Below are 23,504 nucleotides of genomic sequence, written 5' to 3' on the forward strand. Positions count from 1 at the left end.
GCAAGGTGCGCATTCAGAAGATAGAGAGGAGATGGGCAAGAGAGTGGAGGGAGTACAGGTATGTGACTCCCAAGTACATGAAGAAATTCGCACTCAATCCTCCATGCCCAAGACCTCTGTTGGCACCTGGCTAAGAAGCTGATCCCACGAGCCTCAAGCGTGGTGAGGATTATCCTAATGAATGGGCCAAGCTCCAGGCCAAGCTGGCTAGACAAGCCAGAGAAGCAGTGAGGAAATTCAATGAAGACTCTGATGCTGTTGCTGCCGCTGAGGCCTCTGTCAAGCCGAAGAAATCCATGGCAAAGAAGCCTGCGCGTAAGCCAAGTGCTTCACCTTCAATGCCCTCAAGGCCAAGTTCCTCAGCAATGCCCTCACGGCCAGAATCATCAAAGCCCTCACGGCCAATTCCTCACGCTGCTCCTGCTCCTCCAAAATCCTCAGCTCCTCCGAATAAGTCCTCAGCTGGTCCGACCAAATCCTCAGCACCTGTGCATCTTGCCACATGCCAAAGGACTACAGGGATCTCTATTGCCTCAGGAGCTTCAGCTAGTTCCTCAGCTGCTCCAAATTCTTCAACAGGACCCTCTCTGCTGAAAACAAAGACCACTGCTGGACGAGGTTCTCGCCTAAGTCCTCACAAGAAGCAGGTCGCCTTCCAAGTGCCGTCTGAAGAAGACGAAGCTGATGATGAAGAACTTGCTGAAATCATCAGAGATAGGCAAGTCAGGGCCGCTAGAGCCAAGGGCACAAATGTGCATCTACTTTTGGATCCAAAGTTGATCCTCGATTACATTGATCTCTGGCACAAGGACCCAAACACTCCTATGCCTAACTTCAAGCTGACTCCTGGCCAAAATCATATGCTGACTGCCTTCATCCAAGAAGAGAAATGGAAATTTGAGAAGGCCGGGCAGATCAAGAAAGCGCAGTACGGGAAGGAGAAATTCCTGAAGAACAATGTTGTCTCTATGACAACTGATGATCTTGTGAAGATCCAGTCTGAAATCAAAGTCCTCAGCGATGATTTCAATGCTTACTATGCTGATTGGCAAGGAGCCAAGGTCAGGTTTGTTAAACTGACTGAGAAGTTCACCTCCAATGTTGCAGCCCCATCGCAACAAGAAATTCCTCAGACCGAAGCATCTGCTCAGCCAACTGGAGAACATGCCAGCACCGCTGATGACATTTAGGCTGCTGAAGAAAATGTGAGTTCCAGGGCTAATGACTGCATTCCAACCGCTGATGAAATTGCCAGGGCATCCACTAGTGGTGCGCCTGAAGAAAATGAAGAGGTCAGGGCAACTGCATCAGTTGTGCCTGAAGAAAATCAACCACATTCCTCTGCTCCTCCTGCGCCTACCCCAACTCCAATTATTCCATCTGCATCAGATGTGAAGAAGACCAAGGCTGCAGAGCGTGCAATAGTGAAGAAAAGGAAAGCATCAGCTTCATCAGATTTTTCAGCTCCGAAGAAGATGAAGAAATTGACCACCTCAGTTGCAAACCCGATTAATGTTGTTCCGATCTCAACCATGCCATCAAAGGACCTTGTTCCTTTTGATGAAGAATATGTGATCCCTAGCGGATCTGATGAAGAAAATCCTTCTGCTGCTTCGTCAGAGCAGATGGATGAAGAAATTGAAGTGGATGAAATCCCTTCAACTCCAGCTGTTTCCTCGGCTATGCCTCAGTTTACTGCTGAAGAGGCCGGCGTTGAAGAAATAGAAGATGAAGACGTGGACATTGGCTGTGCCACACCAGTGATGAATGATGACTTTTGGGAAAGTCAGCACCCCAACTCTCCACTCTTCACACCTTTACAGCAAATTCCTCAGTCCCCTGTTGCTACTGAAGTACAAATGGGATCTGAAGAACCTCGTGCAACCCATCTGTCCATGAAGAAATTCCAGCCACTAGTGTTGAAGAAAATGTACATGAAGAATTGAAGACCCAGGCTGTCACTGGAGTAGAATCTGAAATTGCTCGGCCTGAAGAACCTGAGATTGCGATTCCTGAGGTGATAGTGCAATTGACTGACACTCCTCAGCCCAAGCCAAAGGTCCATTCTCAAACAAGCAGAAATTCAAGGCTGATGATTTCTTTGGCGAGCACGTGTTCTTCAATGACTACAATCCCTATGATTCTGCTCGTCTTAGAAGGAAGCACTTCTGGACCGCCAGCCAGGCCAACTTCTTTTCTTCACTGCTCTTCAACAAGGACAAAGTCTTCGACCACGAGCATATTCCTCATGTGGACATGGAATCACTGCCATGCTTCACTCCTGTCCTCAGTGTGCTTCATGACATAGGCCTCCTCAACTTTTGCACAGACATAGTTGATTGGAATGAAGAACTCATTCTTCAATTCTACGCAACTTTGCACATCACAGGAGATCCTAACAATGTGAACTCCTGGGTTTTGGACTGGATGACTGAAAATACTCACTATAAGGCACCGGCCACTGAATTACTTCACGCCCTGCCCATCAGTTCTCCACCTGAAGGAGCTCGTTGCATGTACCAAGAACCTGAGCTTACTGATCACTATATGCAAGTGCTGATGAAGCCATTGAAACCAGGTCAAGCCTCAAGGACAAAATTCCTCGTGAAGGAATTGCAGTATGTACCAGGGATAGTCTATCGCATTCTGACGAAGACTATGAGTCCAATCAAAGGCCATGACTCATTTGATGAGAAAATTGTTGGCATCATGAAGAATCTGGTTTTCAACATCATTCATGGCATTCCTATCAATTATCACGATTTCTTCATGAGGACTCTGGCAAATGTTGCACTTTCACCATTTGAGCTGAAGCCTTATGCACCGTGGATTATGAGATTCATCAGAACAAGGTCTTCACTCAACTACAAAGCTGATTTTTAGAATCACCTCAGCTACTTGCCCCGAGTGAAGTCCTCAAGCGGACCTATTCCTCAGCTGACGAAAAGGGCAAGGCACCAGCTGTTATAGATTAAGGCATTCATCCATTGGATGGTTAATTTCGCAAGGCTGCATCTTATTCCACCAATGATGACTCTGCCACTCATGATTCTGCTGCCCATGCCTCCAAGCCAAATCCTCAAGCTACTGCTCCTCGTGTGATGACTGGCCGTGAACTTATGCTAAGTCTTCACCAGAAGGTGGATCGAAACCATAAATGGGTTAAGCGTCAGTTTGGTTCAATTCTTCACACCATGACTGCTACACATAATGCAGTGAAGAAAAACCATTACTACCTCCATGAAGTCTTCGGTCGCACCTGGGTTGTTCTGTCTCACATTTACAGCAAAGAATATCTGAAGAACATGGGTCTCAAGGAGGACTTTGACTAGTCTGCACCTCCACCGAAGAAATACAAGAAGGTCAAGGTTCCTTCCTTGGTGGCCAGCTCCTATTCTTCATCGCGCGAAACTGATGAGCATGAAGACTTGGACGGCACTGCAGCAGGCCCTACATCAACAAACGACCCCAACAATGCTGGCGCTCCTTCATCAACTTAATATTCTTCAGGGGCGTTAGTCCTCATTTTTGAACCTTTTGGTCATTCGATGACAAAGGGGGAGAAATTTGAGTTAGTCTTCAAGCGGGTCTATCTTTTATGGGCGTTTTTTTCTAAGTTACAACTCTCGTTCTTCTGATGACTTTGTTGGATCGAGTTGTAAACTTAAAACTCTATGGTGGCCTGATACTTTTGCTGTTTCTTCTACATGCTTATTCATCGTTAATGTTATTGCATGCATGCTGAATTACATCAGTCACCATATTTCATCATGCATTTCAAATTCTTCATATATTATGTCAAATGCGTGTACGAATTACAAGATATAGGGGAGATCTCCATGATTCAACTCTTCAAGTGTGCATTGCTTCAAAAGCAATTTCCTCACTATGCACATCTTCAGGGGGAGTTCTTCTATATCTTGCATTCAAATTCCTCAATATCAGTATTTACACTTCATATGTTTATCCTCGTTGAAAACTTAACCTATATTGTCATCAATCACCAAAAAGGGGGAGATTGTAAGTGCATCTAGTGCCACTTAGTGATTTTGGTGTATTGAAGACTTACAGGTTAAGGGACTAATGTGTTTATGAGTGTACACCGGTCTATAAGTCTATGAGGAGTTTGATATTTACAGAGAAAGTCGACCCCTAAAAATGAAGTTCTTCGACTGAAGACTTTGGATTTCTGAAGACTTTGAAAGTGAAGAAATTGGTGTGACCTTGAAGACTTTGTATTCATTTGAGGAACATGAAGCGTGAAGACTTTTGTTTTCGTAGTTTCATTTTATCTTTCTTGAGTCATAGGAAACACCGTACTGTTAAAGGGGTCGAGGAAATACTAAGGAAAAATTTCCATGTGATGCTCAACTCAAAATCTTACACCTACCAATCCCTTCGAGTGAAGCCATTGGAAATCTCATACAGTTCAGTCATATTCTTCAGTGACAGAGACAAAGTTCTTCTGGTCTCTGAGGAATTTGTTCTGACTGAGGAGTTAGGAATTCGCCAGTGCGGATTGCCTACACAGTGAGGAACATGATAGCCCTGAGGAATTTGATACTCAAATTTCCGACCGTTGTTGTGCTATGCGCCAGCTATCCCAAAATATCTACCCACCTAACGGTCATATCATTGAAGGGCATTTATGTCTTATCATGTCGGGCTGCTCCCTAGGCTATAAATAGCCGCCCCCTACAACCACTAGCTGGTCGGCTGCTCTGAGAGAAACTGACATTTGTCATTTGAGAGCATCCCATCCTCCGAGGACTTTGAGCGAAAATCATCAAGTGAGGAAAACCCAAACCCAAAGTGATTGAGCATCACTAAAGAGATTGATCCTGCGTGGATCCGACGCTTGTTACCTTTGAAGACTGTGCTTCTTCCAGACGGTTAGGCGTCATGGTCTAGAGCATCCAAAATGAATTGTGGATCGCCGAGTGACCGAGTTTGTGAAGGTTCGGAAGTCACCTGAAGACTTACCACGAGTGATTGGACGAGGTCTGTGTGACCTTAGTTCAAGGAGAATACGGTGAGGACTGTGTGTCCTCAGGTTTAAATACCTAGCCGCTCCAACCAGATGTACAACTGAGATAGCAGTTGGAACTGGTCTACCAAATCATTGTCTTCACCAAGCTTTCTGGTTCTATTTCCTCAACTCTTTCATTTCCTCATTACTGTGTTGTGTGCTTGTCATATCTGTGTTTGAAGACTTTGACAGAAGACTTTCTCAATTTCCTCAGTTCAATTTCATCAGTCTGTTTGTCTTCATCCTGTGCTATCCTGTGTTTACGCTTTCTGTACTCTGTGTTTGTCTTCATTTCATCATGATGACCATGCCTATGTTCTGCTATGCTTACTCTTGATTACTTATTCCGCTGCAAGTAGTTCTTCGCTAAGGAATTTCCTCACCCGCAAATTCCTCAGTGAAGAATTCATAAAAATCGCCTATTCACCCCCCCTCTAGTCGATATAACGCACTTTCAGTGCCTTCTAGTTTCATCCATCTCATGTTCATCAAAAGGAATCGACTAACAAGGTTGATCAAGTCTTGTTAACAAACTCATTCTGAATAACATGGAACCGGAGAAATTTCGAATAACAATATGTTACCTTAACGGGGATATGCACATCCCCAATAATAAGAATATCATATTTCTTCTTGATAGTAGGAAGAGGAAATTCAAAACCTCCAAATATAATGGATGGAATTTTTCCAATAGAGTTGATACTATGAACTTGAGGTTGTTTCCTCGGAAACTTTACCGTATGCTCATTGCCATTAACATGAAAAGTGACATTGCCTTTGTTGCAATCAATAACAGCCCCTGCAGTGTTCAAAAAGGGTCTTCCAAGAATAATAGACATACTATCGTCCTCGGGAATATCAAGAATAACAAAGTCCGTTAAAATACTAACGTTTGCAACCACAACAGGCACATCCTCACAGATACCGACAGGTATAGCAGTTGATTTATCAGCCATTTACAAAGATATTTAAGTAGGTGTCAACTTATTCAAATCAAGTCTACGATATAGAGAGAGGCATAACACTAACACCGGCTCCAAGATCACATAAAGCCGTTTTAACATAGTTTCTTTTAATGGAGCATGGTATAGTTGGTACTCCTGGATCTCCTAGTTTCTTAGGTATTCCACCCTTAAAAGTATAATTAACAAGCATGGTGGAAATTTCAGCTTCCGGTATCTTTCTTTTATTAGTGACAATTTCTTTCATATACTTAGCATAAGGATTCATTTTGAGCATATCGGTCAAACGCATACGCAAGAAGATAGGTCTAATCATTTCAGAAAAGCGCTCAAAATCCTCATCATCCTTTTTCTTGGATGGTTTGGGAGGAAAAAGCATGGGTTTCTGAACCCAAGGTTCTCTTTCCTTACCGTGCTTCCTAGCGACAAAGTCTCTCTTATCATAACGTTGATTCTTTGATTGTGGGTTATCAAGATCAACAGCAGGTTCAATTTCTATATCATTATCATTACTAGGTTGAGCATCATCATGTACTTCTTCATTAATATTATCACTAGGTTCATGTTCATTACCAGATTGTGTTTCAGCATCAGAAATAGAGATATCATTTGGATTCTCAGGTGGTTCAGCAATAGGTTCACTAGAAGTATGCAAAGTCCTATCATTTTTATTTTTCTTCTTCTTAGAAGGACTAGGTGCATCAATATTATTTCTCTGAGAATCTTGCTCAATTCTCTTAGGATGGCCTTCAGGATACAAAGGTTCCTGAGTCATCTTACCAGTTCTAGTAGCCACTCTAACAGCAAAGTCATTGTTCTTATTGTTCATTTCATTGAGCAAATCATTTTGAGCTTTAAGTACTTGTTCTACTTGAGTGGTAACCATAGAAGCATGTTTACTAATGAGTTTAAGTTCACCTTTAACTCTAGACATATAATCACCCAAGTGCTCAAGCGTATCGGAATTATATTTCAATTGTCTACCAATATAAGCATTGTAGGTTTCTTGTTTAACAATAAAGTTGTCAAACTCATCTAAGCATTGTCTAGCAGACTTATAACGAGGGATATCACCTTCATCAAATATATAGAGAGAATTTACCTTTACTACCTGTGTCGGGTTATCAAGACCATGAGTTTCTTCAACAGGCGGTGAATTAAGACCATGTATTTCTTCAATAGGAGGTAAATTCTTAACATCTTCAGCTTTAATACCATTTTCTTTCATAGATTTCTTTGCCTCTTGCATATCTTCAGGACTGAGAAATAGAACACCCCTCTTCTTCAGAATTGGTTTAGGAATAGGATCAGGAATTGGCTCAGGAAGTGTCCAATTATTTTCATTGATCAACATATTATTCAATAGAATCTCAGCTTCATCCGGTGTTCTTTCCCTGAAAACAGAACCAGCACAACTATCCAGGTAATCTCTGGAAGCATCGGTTAGTCCATTATAAAAGATATCAAGTATTTCATTTTTCTTAAGAGGATGATCAGGCAAAGCATTAAGTAATTGGAGAAGCCTCCCCCAAGCTTGTGGGAGACTCTCTTCTTCAGTTTGCACAAAGTTGTATATATCCCTTAAAGCAGCTTGTTTCTTATGAGCAGGGAAAAATTTAGCAGAGAAGTAATAAATCATATCCTGGGGACTACGCACACAACCAGGATCAAGAGAATTAAACCATATCTTAGCATCACCCTTTAGCGAGAACAGAAATATTTTAAGGATATAAAAGTAGCGAGTTCTCTCATCATTAGTGAACAGGGTGGCTATATCATTTAATTTAGTAAGATGTGCCACAACAGTTTCAGATTCATAGCCATAAAAAGGATCAGACTCAACCAAAGTAATTATACCAGGATCAATAGAGAATTCATAATCCTTATCAGTAACACAGATAGATGAAGTAGCAAAAGCAGGGTCAGGTTTCATTCTAGCATTAAGAGATTTCTGCTTCCATTTAGCTAATAACTTCTTAAGATCATATCTATCATTGCAAGGTAAAATAGCTCTAGCAGCTTCTTCATCCATAACATAGCCCTCAGGGACAACAGGCAATTCATATTTATTGGGAGAGTCTTCATCATCACTCTCATCAATATTATCAGTTTCAATAATTTCATTCTCTCTAGCCCTAGCAAGTTGTTCATCAAGAAATTCACCAAGTGGCACAGTAGTATCAAGCATAGAAGTAATTTCATCATAACTATCATGCATAGCAGAAGTGGCATCATCAATAACATGCGACATATCAGAATTAATAGCAGAAGCAGGTTTAGGTGTCGCAAGCTTAATCAAAACAGAAGGTGAATCAAGTGCAGAGCTAGATGGCGGTTCCTTACCTCCCCTCGTAGTTGAGGGATAAATTTTTGTTTTCTCGTATTTCAAGTTCCTCATAGTGACCAGCAGATATAAATCCCAAGTGACTCAAAGAATAGAGCTATGCTCCCCGGCAACGACGCCATAAAATAGTCTTGATAACCCACAAGTATAGGGGATCGCAATAGTTTTCGAGGGTAGAGTATTCAACCCAAATTTATTGATTCGACACAAGGGGAGCCAAAGAATATTCTCAAGTATTCACAGTTGAGTTGTCAATTCAACCACACCTGGATAACTTAGTATCTGCAGCAAAGTATTTAGTAGCAAAGTAATATGGAAGATAAATGTTTATTATTCATGCTAGAATTGTATTAACCAGAAACATAATACATGTGTGAATACATAAACAAACAGAGTGTCACTAGTATGCCTCTACTTAACTAGCTCGTTAATCGAAGATGGTTATGTTTCCTAACTATAGACATGAGTTGTCATTTGATTAATGGGATCACATCATTAGGAGAATGATGTGACTGACTTGACCCATTCCGTTAGCTTAGCACTTGATCGTTTAGTATGTTGCTATTGCTTTCTTCATGACTTATACATGTTCCTATGACTATGAGATTATGCAACTCCCGTTTACTGGAGGAACACTTTGTGTGCTACCAAACGTCACAATGTAACTGGGTGATTATAAAGGTGGTCTACAGGTGTCTCCGAAGGTACTTGTTGGGTTAGCGTATTTCGATATTAGGATTTGTCACTCCGATTGTCGGAGAGGTATCTCTGGGCCCACTCGGTAATGCACATCACCTAAGCCTTGCAAGCATTGCAACTAATGAGTTAGTTGCGGGATGATGTATTACAGAACGAGTAAAGAGACTTGTTGGTAACGAGATTGAACTAGGTATTGAGATACCGACGATCGAATCTCGGGCAAGTAACATACCGATGACAAAGGGAACAACGTATGTTGTTATGCGGTTTGACCGATAAAGATCTTCGTAGAATATGTGGGAGCCAATATGAGCATCCAGGTTCCACTATTGGTTATTGACCGGAGACGTGTCTCGGTCATGTCTACATAGTTCTCGAACCCGTAGGGTTCGCACGCTTAAAGTTCGATGACGGTTATATTATGAGTTTATGTGTTTTGATGTACCGAAGGTAGTTCGGAGTCCCGGATGTGATCATGGACATGACGAAGAGTCTTGAAATGGTCGAGACATGAAGATTGATATATTGGACGACTATATTCGGACACCGGAATGGTTCCGGGGGTTATCGGATATTTACCGGAGTACCGGGGGGTTACCGGAACCCCCCCGGAGGTTATTGGGCCTCATGGGCCCAAGTGGTGGAAGAGGAGAGGCGGCCAAGGGGCAGCCGCGCGCCCCTCCCCCCAAGTCCGAATTGGACAAGGAGGGGGGCGGCACCCCCTGATGACCCACAAGTACAGGGGATCTATCGTAGTCCTTTCGATAAGTAAGAGTGTCGAACCCAACGAGGAGCAGAAGGAAATGATAAGCGGTTTTCAGCAAGGTATTCTCTTCAAGTACTGAAATAAGTGGTAACAGATAGTTTTGTGATAGGATAATTTGTAACGAGCAACAAGTAACAAAAGTAAATAAAGTGCAGCAAGGTGGCCCAATCGTTTTTGTAGCAAAGGACAAGCCTGGACAAACTCTTATATAGAGAAAAGCGCTCCCGAGGACACATGGGAATTATCGTCAAGCTAGTTTTCATCACGTTCATATGATTTGCGTTCGGTACTTTGATAATTTGATATGTGGGTGGACCGGTACTTGGGTGCAGTTCTTACTTGAACAAGCATCCCACTTATGATTAACCTCTATTTCAAGCATCCGCAGCTACAACAAAAGTATTAAGGTAAACCTAACCATAGCATGAAACATATGGATCCAAATCAGCCCCTTACGAAGCAACGCATAAACTAGGGTTTAAGCTTCTGTCACTCTAGCAACCCATCATCTACTTATTACTTCCCAATGACTTCCTCTAGGCCCAAATAATGGTGAAGTGTTATGTAGTCGACGTTCACATAACCCCACTAGAGGATAGACAACATACATCTCATTAAAATATCGAACGAATACCAAATTCACATGACTACTAATAGCAAGACTTCTCCCATGTCCTCAGGAACAAACGTAACTACTTACAAAGCATATTCATGTTCATAATCAGAGGGGTATTAATATGCATATAGGATCTGAACATATGATCTTCCACCAAATAAACCAACTAGCATCAACTACAAGGAGTAATCAACACTACTAGCAACCTACTAGTACCAATCCCGGACTTTGAGACAAGAATTGGATACAAGAGATGAACTAGGGTTTTGAGAGGAGATGGTGCTGGTGAAGATGTTGATGGAGATTGCCCTCTCCCGATGAGAGGAGCGTTGGTGATGACGATGGCGATGATTTCCCCCTCCCGGAGGGAAGTGTCCCCGGCAGAACAGCTCTGCCGGAGCCCTAGATTGGTTCCGCCAAGGTTCCGCCTCGTGGCGGCGGAGTCTCGTCCCGAAAGGTTGCTTATGATTTTTCCCTTGACGAAAGACTTCATATAGCAGAAGATGGCCACCGGAGAGCCAACAGGGGGCCCATGAGGTAGGGGGCGCGCCCTGGGGGGTAGGGCGCGCCCCCCACCCTCGTGGCCAGGTGGGGCCCCCTCTGACGTACTTCTTCCGCTCAATATTTTTTATAATTTCCAAAAATAACTTTCGTGGAGTTTCAGGACTTTTGGAGTTGTGCAGAATAGGTCTCTAATATCTACTCCTTTTCCAGCCCAGAATTCCAGCTGCCGGCATTCTCCCTCCTTATGTAAACCTTGTAAAACAAGAGAGAATAGGCATAAGTATTGTGACATAACGTGTAATAACAGCCCATAATGCAATAAATATCGATATAAAAGCATGATGCAAAATGGACGTATCAACTCCCCCAAGCTTAGACCTCGCTTGTCCTCAAGCGGAAGCCGATAACTATAAATATGTCCACATGTTTAGAGGTAGAGGTGTCGATAAAATAAAATACGGACATGAGGGCATCATGATTATTCTCATAACAGCAACATATATGGATATTGTCATATGATTTCTTATGCTCAAGTAATAACCTATTCACAATGCCAAGTATGAATCAGAAACTTTATTGAGAACCAACAAACTATAATCTCGGTCATTGAAGCAATTGCAATTTATCATAACATCAGAAAGAGTCTATGTCAGAGCTTTCTAGCAAGTCCACATACTCAACTATCATTTAGTCTTTCATAATTGCTAACACTCACGCAATACTTGTGGTTACGGAGTTTTAATCGGACACAGAGAAAGATAGGGGCTTATAGTTTCGCCTCCCAACCTTTTACCTCAAGGGTAATGTCAACAATAATAGTTCATGCTAACCCATATCAAATTAGATATATGTATCAGGATCTTTCCAACACCCTGTGCTTGCCAAAGGATAAAATGTAAAAAGGAAAGGTGAAGATCACCATGACTCTTGCATAAGGTAGAAGATAATAATAAAAGATAGGCCCTTCGCAGAGGGAAGCAGAGGTTGCCATGCGCTTTCAGGGTTGGATGCACAAAATCTTAATGCGAAAGAACGTCACTTTATATTGCCCCTTGTGATATGAACCTTTATTATGCAGTCCGTCACTTTTATTTCTTCCACATCACAAGATCGTATAAAGCTTATTTCCTCCACACCAATCAATCATACATATTTAGAGAGCAATTTTTATTGCTTGCACCGATGACAACTTACTTGAAGGATCTTACTCAATCCATAGGTAGATATGGTGGACTCTCATGGCAAAACCGGTTTAAGGGTTTTTGGAAGCACAAGTAGTATCTCTACTTGGTGCTAAGAATTTGGCTAGCATGAGGGGGAAAGGCAAGCTCAACATGTTGGATGATCCATGACAATATACTTTATCTCAGATATAAGAAAACATAACCCATTACGTTGTCTTCCTTGTCCAACATCAACTCTTTAGCATGTCATATTTTAATGAGTGCTCCCAATCATAAAAGATGTCCAAGATAGTATATTTATATGTGAAACCTCTCTTTCCTTATTACTTCCTATTAATTGCAACGATGACCAAAGCTATGCTTGTCAACTCTCAACAATTTTTAATCATCATACTCTTTCTATGTGAAGTCATTACTCTCGACAAGATCAATATGATCTCTTTGTTTCTTTTTATTCTTTTCTCTTTTCTTTTATTCACTCAAGATCATGGCAAGATAATCAAGCCCTTGACTCAACACTAATGTTTATTATATAGCTCACGGACTCGATTACATAGAGAGATCATTAAGCAAAACTCAAAACTAGATCATACCAAAACTTTATTCTACTAGATCAAGATACTACTAATAGGATCGAACTAAGAAAAACGGTAAAGATAGGAGTGTGATGGTGATACGATACCGGGGCATCTCCCCCAAGCTTGGCAGTTGCCAAGGGGAGTGCCCATACCCATGTGATTATGTCTCCTTTGCTGATGAAGAAGGTGGAGGTGATGATGGATAGTCGCACATCGAATGTAAGAGGTCCTCCAGCTTGCGGATAATGCCCTTATGCAACGATATGCTCCTGCAACAAAATATTTTCACGTGTGAGATACTTGTTCTATAGACGAGCTAACTCAATCATCTTGAAAGCTTCGATCTCAGTTGGGGTAAGAAGATTATGATCAAGTTGAAGGATGTCTTCTACTGCCGGAGCTTGATCCTCCGTGGCCTTCTTGATCCCTTCATCCTTGTTGATCTCCATGGGTTCTTCCCTCTTCAGCTCTATCTTCATTAGCCAAGCATCGTTGTCACCATTGTTGGAGGAGGGGGATGACATGATACCTGGCCTTGACAACCCTGACAGAAAACAGCTTGAAACAAGAACAGAGGATAATTGCGTGATACGGGAGTCAAAACCTTCGGGAGATTATATAATGAATTTTTACCGACCAAAATACGTATCTGCAAGAAAACGGAGTCCGTAGAGCACACGAGGTGCCCACGAGGTAGGGGGCGCGCCCAGTAGGGTAGGGCGCGCCCTCCACCCTCGTGGGGCCCTCGTGTCCTTCCCGGACTGCTTCTTATTTTTCTATTTTTCTAAATATTTCAAAACGGAGAAATATTGCCATAAAAACTGTTTTGGAGTCGGTTTACTTACCGTACCACATACCTATTCCTTTTCGGAGTCTGAAACGTTCCGGAAAGTGTCCCTTATGTATTCCTCCGGGGTTACGGTTTCAATAACATTGGTTTCAACATTTATGGGATTACCTGAGATATAATGTTTGATTCTTTGACCGTTCACCACCTTCGGATTTGTGCCTTCGAAGTTGTTGATTTTTATGGCACCGGAACGATAGACCTCCTCGATAACGTAGGGGCCTTCCCATTTAGAGAGAAGTTTTCCTGCAAAAAATCTTAAACGAGAGTTGTATAGCAATACATAATCACCTACATTAAACTCACGCTTTTGTATCCTTTTGTCATGCCATCTTTTAACTTTTTCTTTAAACAACTTGGCATTTTCATAAGCTTGGGTTCTCCATTCATCAAGTGAGCTAATGTCAAATAACCTTTTCTCACCGGCAAGTTTGAAATCATAGTTGAGCTCTTTAATAGCCCAATATGCCTTATGTTCTAGTTCGAGAGGTAAGTGACATGCTTTTCCATAAACCATTTTATACGGAGACATACCCATAGGATTTTTATATGCAGTTCTGTAGGCCCATAATGCATCATCAAGTTTCTTGGACCAATTCTTTCTAGATCTATTAACAGTCTTTTGCAAAATTAATTTGAGCTCTCTATTACTCAATTCTACTTGACCACTAGACTGTGGGTGATAAGGAGATGCAATTCTATGATTAACATCATATTTAGCAAGCATTTTACGAAAAGCACCATGAATAAAATGTGAACCACCATCAGTCATTAAATATCTAGGGACTCCAAACCTCGGGAAAATAACTTCTTTAAGCATTTTAATAGAAGTGTTATGATCAGCACTACTAGTTGGAATAGCTTCTACCCACTTAGTACCGTAATCAATAGCAACTAAAATATGTGTATATCCATTATAGGCAGGAAAAGGTCCCATATAATCAAAGCCCCAAACATCAAACGGTTCAATAACAAGTGAATAATTCATAGGCATTTCTTGACGTCTACTAATGTTACCAATTCTTTGGCATTCATCACAAGATAAGACAAACTTACGGGCATCCTTGAAGAGAGTAGGCCAATAAAAACCAGATTGCAATACCTTATGTGCAGTTCTATCTCCAGCGTGGTGCCCTCCATAAGCCTCGAAGTGACACTTGCGTAGGATCTGTTCCTGTTCATGCTCAGGTACACAACGTCTAATAACACCATCCACTCCTTCTTTATAAAAATGTGGGTCATCCCAAAAGTAATGTCTCAAATCATAGAAAACTTTTTCTTTTGCTGGTATGTGAAACTAGGTGGTATAAATTTAGCAACAATATAATTAGCATAATCAGCATACCATGGAGTAGTACGAGAGGCATTTATGAGATTTAATTGCTCATCAGGAGAGCTATCATCAATAGGTAGTGGGTCATCAAGAACATTTTCTAACCTAGACAAGTTGTCTGCAACGGGGTTCTCAGCTCCCTTTCTATCAACAATATGCAAATCAAATTCTTGTAGCAAGAGAACCCATCTAATAAGTCTAGGTTTAGCATCTTTCTTTTCCATAAGATATTTAATAGCAGCATGATTCGTGTGAATAGTTACTTTAGAATCAACAATATAAGGTCTGAACTTATCACAAGCAAATACAACTGCTAAGAATTCTTTTTCAGTAGTAGCATAATTTCTTTGAGCATTGTCTAGAATTTTACTAGCATAATGAATAACATTTAATTTCTTATCAACTCTTTGCCCTAGAACAGCACCTACATCATAATCACTAGCATCACACATAATTTCAAAGGGTAAATTCCAATCAGGTGGCTGAACAATAGGTGCAGAGATCAATGCTTTCTTAAGTATTTCAAATGCTTCTACACAATCATCATCAAAGACAAATGGTATATCTTTTTGTAATAAATTAGTCAGAGGCCGAGAAATTTTTGAGAAGTCCTTAATGAACCTCCTATAAAATCCGGCGTGACCAAGGAAACTTCTTATACCTTTGATGTCCTTGGGACATGGCATCTTTTCAATAGCATCAACCTTGGCTTTATCAACTTCAATACCTCTTTCAGAAACTTTATGCCCCAAGACAATACCTTCATTAACCATAAAGTGGCACTTTTCCCAATTCAAGACAAGGTTAGTTTCTTCACATCTCTGCAAAACTCGATCAAGGTTGCTCAAGAAATCATCAAAAGAGGATCCATAGACGGAAAAGTCGTCCATGAAAACCTCACAAATCTTTTCACAAAAGTCAGAGAATATAGCCATCATGCATCTTTGAAAGGTAGCAGGTGCATTACATAAACCAAAAGGCATACGTCTATAAGCAAAAGTACCAAAAGGGCAAGAAAAAATAGTCTTTGATTGATCATTGGCCGACACAGGTATTTGAGAGAAACCAGAATAACCATCTAGAAAGCAAAAAAGTGTATGTTTGGATAATCTTTCTAGAATTTGATCGATAAAAGGTAGGGGGTAATGATCCTTTTTAGTAGCCTTATTTAATTTGCGGAAATCAATTACCATCCTATAACCTGTAATAATTCTTTGCGGAATCAATTCATCTTTATCATTAGGAACGACGGTAATACCTCCCTTCTTAGGGACACAATGGACAGGACTTACCCACTGACTATCAGCAACGGGATAAATTATACCTGCCTCAAGGAGCTTTAGTATTTCTTTTCTCACCACTTCTTTCATCTTAGGATTCAGCCTTCCTTGATGATCACGAGCCGGTTTGGCATCTTCTTCCAAATTTATTTTATGTTGACATAGAGTGGGACTAATGCCCTTAAGATCATCAAGAGTATATCCAATAGCAGCTCGGTGCTTCTTCAGAGTTTTCAATAGTCTCTCTTCTTCATGCTCTGAAAGGTTAGCACTAATAATAACAGGATATATCTTTTTCTCATCAATATAAGCATATTTAAGAGTATCAGGCAACGGTTTAAGCTCAAACACGGGATCACCCTTGGGTGGAGGAGGATCCCCTAGGATTTCAACAGGCAAATTGTGTTTTAGGATGGGTTCCTGTTTAAAGAATACTTCATCTATTTCCCTTCTTTCATTCATAAACATATCATTTTCATGGTCTAGCAAATATTGTTCTAAAGGATCACAAGGAGGCACGGCAATAGAAGCAAGACCAATTATTTCATCCTTACTAGGCAATTCCTCTTCACGGTGTTGTCTACTAAATTTAGAGAAATTAAACTCATTAGACATATCACCCAAGCCTATAGTAACAACATCCTTTTCGCAGTCTATCCTAGCATTAACAGTGTTCAAGAAGGGTCTACCAAATATAATGGGACAAAAGCTATCTTGTGGGGAACCAAGAACAAGAAAATCGCCAGGATATTTAGTTTTCCCACACAAGACTTCAACATCTCTAACAATTCCCATTGGTGATATAGTATCTCTATTGGCAAGCTTAATTGTGAAATCAATATCTTCTAACTCAGTAGGTGCAATATCGTGCTTAATTTCATTGTATAAGGTGATAGGTATTGCACTAGCACTAGCACCCATATCACATAAGCCATGATAACAATGATCTCCTATTTTAACAGAAATAACAGGCATTCCTACCACAGGTCTATGTTTATCTTTAGCACAAGGTTTGGCAATTCTAGCAGTTTCACCGCAGAAATAAATAACATGCCCATCAATATTATCAGCCAAGAGATCTTTAACAATAGCAATATTAGGTTCAACTTTAACTTGCTCAGGAGGGGTATAAGTTCTAATATTGCTTTTACGAACCACAGTTGAAGCTTTAGCATGATCCTTTATTCTAACAGGGAAAGGTGGTTTCTCAACATAAGAAATAGGAACAACAGGATCATTATAAGTGATAGTCTTTTCTTCAACTTTAATAGGTGCAACTACTTTTACTTCTATGGTAGGATGATATTTAAACCACTTCTCCTTGGGGAGGTCAACATAAGTAGCGAAAGATTCACAGAATGAACCTACTATCTCAGAGTCAAGTCCATATTTAGTGCTAAATTTACGGAAAACATCGGTATCCATAAAAGATTTAACACAATCAAACTTAGGTGTCATACCTGACTCCTTACCTTCGTTGAGATCCCAATCTTCAGAGTTGCATTTAATTCTATCCAATAAATTCCATTTGAATTCAATAGTCTTCATCATAAAAGAGCCAGCACAAGAAGTATCGAGCATGGTGCGATTGTTTTCAGAAAGCATCGCTCGCTCAAACTTTGAAGAATTATTTCTCTTGAGAGTTCATGATTTGGGCATGAATATAACATTGATTTAAGCCTCCCCCAAGCTTGAGCGATGCTTTCTCCTTCGCAATGCCAAAAATTATATATATAATTGCGATCACGATGAACAAGATGCATAGGATAAAACTTCTGATGAAATTCCAATTTCAATCGTTTGTAGTTCCATGACCCCGTACCATCACATAGCCTATACCATGTCGATGCATCTCCCTCCAAAGATAAAGGGAAGACCTTCTTCTTAACAACATCATCGGGTATACCTGCAAGCTTAAATAATCCACAAACTTCATCCACATAGATTAGGTGCTCATCAGGATGCTTTGTTCCATCTTCTGCAAAAGGATTAGCTAGCAGTTTTTCTAACATACCCGAGGGAACTTCAAAGGGAACATTTTCATTTTCAGTAGGTTCAGTAGGTTGAGGAGCAACTCTTTACTCTACTGGTCGGGGTGAAGATACCCCAAACAAGCCCCTCAGAGGATTACTTTCCATAGTAACAAGTGATAGTAAATTTCAGCACACTATATAAATTTTTCCTTACCAAATTCCACCTACCAAAGGCGCTTCACTCCCCGGCAACGGCGCCAGAAAAGAGTCTTGATGACCCACAAGTATATGGGATATATCATAGTCCTTTCGATAAGTAAGAGTGTCGAACCCAACGAGGAGCAGAAGGAAATGATAAGCGGTTTTCAGCAAGGTATTCTCTGCAAGTACTGAAATAAGTGGTAACAGATAGTTTTGTGATAGGATAATTTGTAACGAGCAACAAGTAACAAAAGTAAATAAAGTGCAGCATGGTGGCCCAATCCTTTTTGTAGCAAGGACAAGCCTGGACAAACTCTTATATAGAGAAAAGCGCTCCCGAGGACACATGGGAATTATCGTCAAGTTAGTTTTCATCACGTTCGGTACTTTGATAATTTGATATGTGGGTGGACCGGTGCTTGGGTGCTGTTCTTACTTGAACAAGCATCCCACTTATGATTAACCTCTATTGCAAGCATCCGCAACTACAACAAAAGTATTAAGGTAAACCTAACCATAGCATGAAACATATGGATCCAAATCAGCCCCTTACGAAGCAACGCATAAACTAGGGTTTAAGATTCTGTCACTCTAGCAACCCATCATCTACTTATTACTTCCCAATGCCTTCCTCTAGGCCCAAATAATGGTGAAGTGTTATGTAGTCGACGTTCACATAACCCCACTAGAGGATAGACAACATACATCTCGTCAATATCGAACGAATACCAAATTCACATGACTACTAATAGCAAGACTTCTCCCATGTCCTCAGGAACAAACGTAACTACTCACAAAGCATATTCATGTTCATAATCAGAGGGGTATTGATATGCATATAGGATCTGAACATATGATCTTCCACCAAATAAACCAACTAGCATCAACTACAAGGAGTAATCAACACTACTAGCAACCTACTAGTACCAACCCCGGACTTGGAGACAAGAATTAGATACAAGAGATGAACTAGGGTTTTGAGAGGAGATGGTGCTGGTGAAGATGTTGATGGAGATTGCCCTCTCCTGATGAGAGGAGCGTTGGTGATGACGATGGCGATGATTTCCCCCTCCCGGAGGGAAGTGTCCCCGGCAGAACAGCTCTGCCGGAGCCCTAGATTGGTTTCGCCAAGGTTCCGCCTCGTGGCGGTGGAGTCTCGTCCTGAAAGGTTGCTTATGATTTTTCCCTTGACGAAAGACTTCATATAGCAGAAGATGGCCACCGGAGAGCCAACAGGGGGCCCACGAGGCAAGGGGCGCGCACTAGGGGGTAGGGCGCGCCCCCCACCCTCGTGGCCAGGTGGGGCCCCCTCTGACGTACTTCTTCCGCTCAATATTTTTTATTATTTCCAAAAATAACTTTCGTGGAGTTTCAGGACTTTTGGAGTTGTGCAGAATAGGTCTCTAATATTTGCTCCTTTTCCAGCCCAGAATTCCAGCTGCCGGCATTCTCCCTCCTTATGTAAACCTTGTAAAACAAGAGAGAATAGGCATAAGTATTGTGACATAACGTGTAATAACAGCCCATAATGCAATAAATATCGATATGAAAGCATGATGCAAAATGGACGTACTGTGTCGAAAGATCTGGTCGTACCCTGCTCAGACCTGGTCGAAAGATCAAATGTGGGAGATCATGACTTACTGTGTCATCTTGCACAACATGATCATTAAGAGCGAGCAGGAAGAGCCAGTGTTTGACACTGAACCATACTACAAGCAGGGTCCTCTTGCCCAAGTTGATCACCAGCTACCGGCAACTTGGGCTGCCTACCTCAATATGCGTCAGGAGATCCGAGACCCACAGGTGCATCAACAACTGCAGCAGGATCTGGTGGAGCACCTATGGAGGCTCAAGGGCAACGCCTAGCTCGACGTGTGATGAAATATGAGTTTTTATTTGTCGAACTATATAATTTGTATTGAACTATTTGATTTTTATTGATTTTATGTGATGAACTATGTGATAAAAAATTACTTATGTTGAATTCACGCCGAACCACGGCGAATATATGCCGATTCGCGCCGATATCGGGCCATTTTTCATCGAAAGTGGGCCGAAAAGCAGGCACATTTGCGACATAAATGGGTCGATATCGGCGCCTGGTGGCGACCTGGGGGCGACGACTGGGTGCCCAACGGCCCCCAGAGCCGATTATACCGCCGGCTCACCCTGAGGCGGCAATTTTTGTGCCTCCTGGGGGGGGGCAACGGCTAGAGATGCTCTTAGCGGGTGTGCTACCGGTTCTTCTCTGGCCTTGTACTTGTAGTGCCTCCGGTTCTTTTCAACCTACAAAAATATCTACCATGAAAAAAACATATACCTATCATGATATAAAATGTCGGACTTATATTTGATTTATATGTTTAGAACAACCAAGCAGGAGGATACCTCAACTGCTTCAATCAAGTATGACTAATTGTGCCGAATATTCTTTAGTCTTGTAATGCTTACTTTTGCGGAAAAAGTTTCGACCTATTCATCTCAAAGTTCAAAAAAGCACTAGCCGTTAATTATATGTTTGACCACCTACTTGCGCTTTTCTAGCTTAACCACAATTAGCGCAATTAGGCGTTAGTACTGTAGCATGAAGAAGAAACTATATGGGATGGCCTAACCCATTAAACCACATGTCCATCTTCCTATTCTCCTACTAAAGCTCCTGTGTGTGCACAGTCGAAAAAAAACCCTAGATTTCCTCCTCACGCCGCCTATCCCCCTCGCCCTCTCTCTCTCTCTCTCTCTCTCTCTCTCTCTCTTGGTGCATGATGTCACTCTCTCCCTCTTCCTCTGCCCCTTGCTACACAGATGGGAGCCAGTCAGTGAAGCTCAATTTCTTGCTAGATAAGCTCGATCCCTCGCCAGAGTCAGTCGATTTGTCGTCAGAGTGATTGGATCCTCTTCGGCAAGGATGAATCCTCACATGGGAGGTCTAATCCTCACCTGGGAGATTAATTTCTTGCCCGAGAAATGTGATTCCTCGCCGGAGGACCTTGCGAGACGCTTTTTTGAGTGCCTAGGGCCAAAGCGAGGCGATATGCCAACGCCCAGCGCTTAAGCACGCCTAGGCGAGCGCCTAATAACGCTGAACTATGATTCATCTTCATTCATGGTAGTACCAAGAAAATCAGAAATAATAAAAATTACATTCAGATCCGTAGACTACCTAGCTTAATAGGGTCAAGCATAGGGCCAAGCATGTGTCCACTAGTTTCGACATCCTGGCTTAATAGGATTTATGGACTACTCATATCAATAAGGAATTCCTTTTTTCAGGAGCCCATTCGCAAGCAATCATAGTTAATTGTGATTGACTTGGAGAAATTTGAGGATGAGTGACCAACTGGAAGTTGATCTTGGGAGTGCACGAATGAGGACAAAGTGCGTGGAAAGACTAGTGTTGGGCATGTGGAGCCAATATAGATTCCGCTAGGGGTAACGGTCGGGAACCCGGTGGCTGTGACCGGGGTGTTACATTTTTCATAGACTTGAAACTTCTAGCCTACCGATTATCACCGACACTTGCTTCATCTACTCGGTTGGGCTCTTGATACGTCTCCAACGTATCTATAATTTATGAAGTATTTATGCCATGTTTACAACAATTTTATATGGATTTGGTATGATTTGCATGGAACTAACCCGGACTGACGCTGTTTTCAGCAGAACTGCCGTGGTGTTGTTTTTGTGCAGAAATGAAAGTTCTCCAAATGAGCTGAAACTTTTTGACGATTTTTTTTGGAACAAAAGAGACCCCCGGAGCTTCGTGGGAGGGCCAGAAGAGCCACGAGGAGGGCACAACCCACCAGGGCGCGCCTGGCTTGCCCCGGTGGGTTGTGCTCACCTCAAGGCCCATCTTCGCATGAAACCAACGCCAAAAAATCCTATAAATAGAGAAACCATCAGGGGTGAACCTAGATCAGAAGTTCCACCGCCGCAAGGCTCTGTAGCCACTAGAAACCAATCTAGACCCTTTCTGGCACCCTGCCGGAGGGGGGAATCATCTCCGGTGGCCATCTTCATCATCCCGGCGGCCACCACGATGAGGAGGGAGTAGTCAACCCTCGGGGCTGAGGGTTTGTACCAGTAGCTATGTGTTTAATCTCTCTCTCTCTCTCTCTCTCTCGTGTTCTTGAGATGTCACGATCTTGATGTATCACGGGCTTTGTTAATATAGTCGGATCATATGGTGTTTTCCCCTCTCTATCTTGTTGTGATGAATTGAGTTTTTTCCTTTGAAATTACGTTGTTATCGGATTGAATACTTTTATGGATTTGATAACACTTGATATATGTCTTGCAATTGAATATGCGTGGTGACAATGGGGCATCGTATTGATTCACTTGATATATGTTTTGGCACTCAACTCGCGGATTTCCGAGGTGACATTGGGGTAATCTATGCATAGGGGTTGATGCACGTTCTTGTCTTTGTTTCTCCGGTAGAAATCTTGGGGCACTCTTTGAAGTTCTTTGTGTTGGATTGAGTATTATGAATATGAATTTGCTTTGGTGTTATTTTAGTACGAACTCTAGGATAGATCGAACGGAAAGAATAGCTTTGTGTTATTTTAGTACGGACTCTTGAATAGATCAAACAGAAAGAATAGCTTTGAGGTGGTTTCGTACCCTACAAATAATTTATTCTTATGTTCTCCGCTAGATAGGAACTTTGGAGTGATTCTTCGTTGCACGTTGAGGGATGGTTATATGATCCAATTATATTAGCACTGTTGGAAGATTGCACTAGCGAAAGTACGGACCCTAGGCCTCATTTTCAAGCATTGCAATATCGTTTTTGTGCCCGTTTACTATTTGCTACCTTGCTGTTTTTATTTATTCAGATTATAAAAATATATTTCTACCATCCATATTACACTTTTATCATCATCTCTTCGCCGAACTAGTGCACCTATACAATTTGCCATTGTATTGGGTGTGTTGGGGACACAAGAGATTTCTTGTATTTGGTTGCAGGGTCGTTTGAGAGAGACCTTCTTCATCCTACACCTCTCACGGATTGATAAACCTTAGGTCATCCACTTGAGGGAAAATTGCTACTGTCCTACAAAACTCTGCGCTTGGAGGCCCAACACGAGTCTACAAGAATAAAGTTGCGTAGTAGACATCAGCTCTCGCTTCTACTTCCTGGAGAGGGCGGTATGAAAAGGATCGAATCTATAGTCTT

The sequence above is a fragment of the Aegilops tauschii genome, chromosome 6 (assembly GCF_002575655.3).
Source record: "Aegilops tauschii subsp. strangulata cultivar AL8/78 chromosome 6, Aet v6.0, whole genome shotgun sequence".
Lineage (NCBI taxonomy): Eukaryota > Viridiplantae > Streptophyta > Magnoliopsida > Poales > Poaceae > Aegilops > Aegilops tauschii.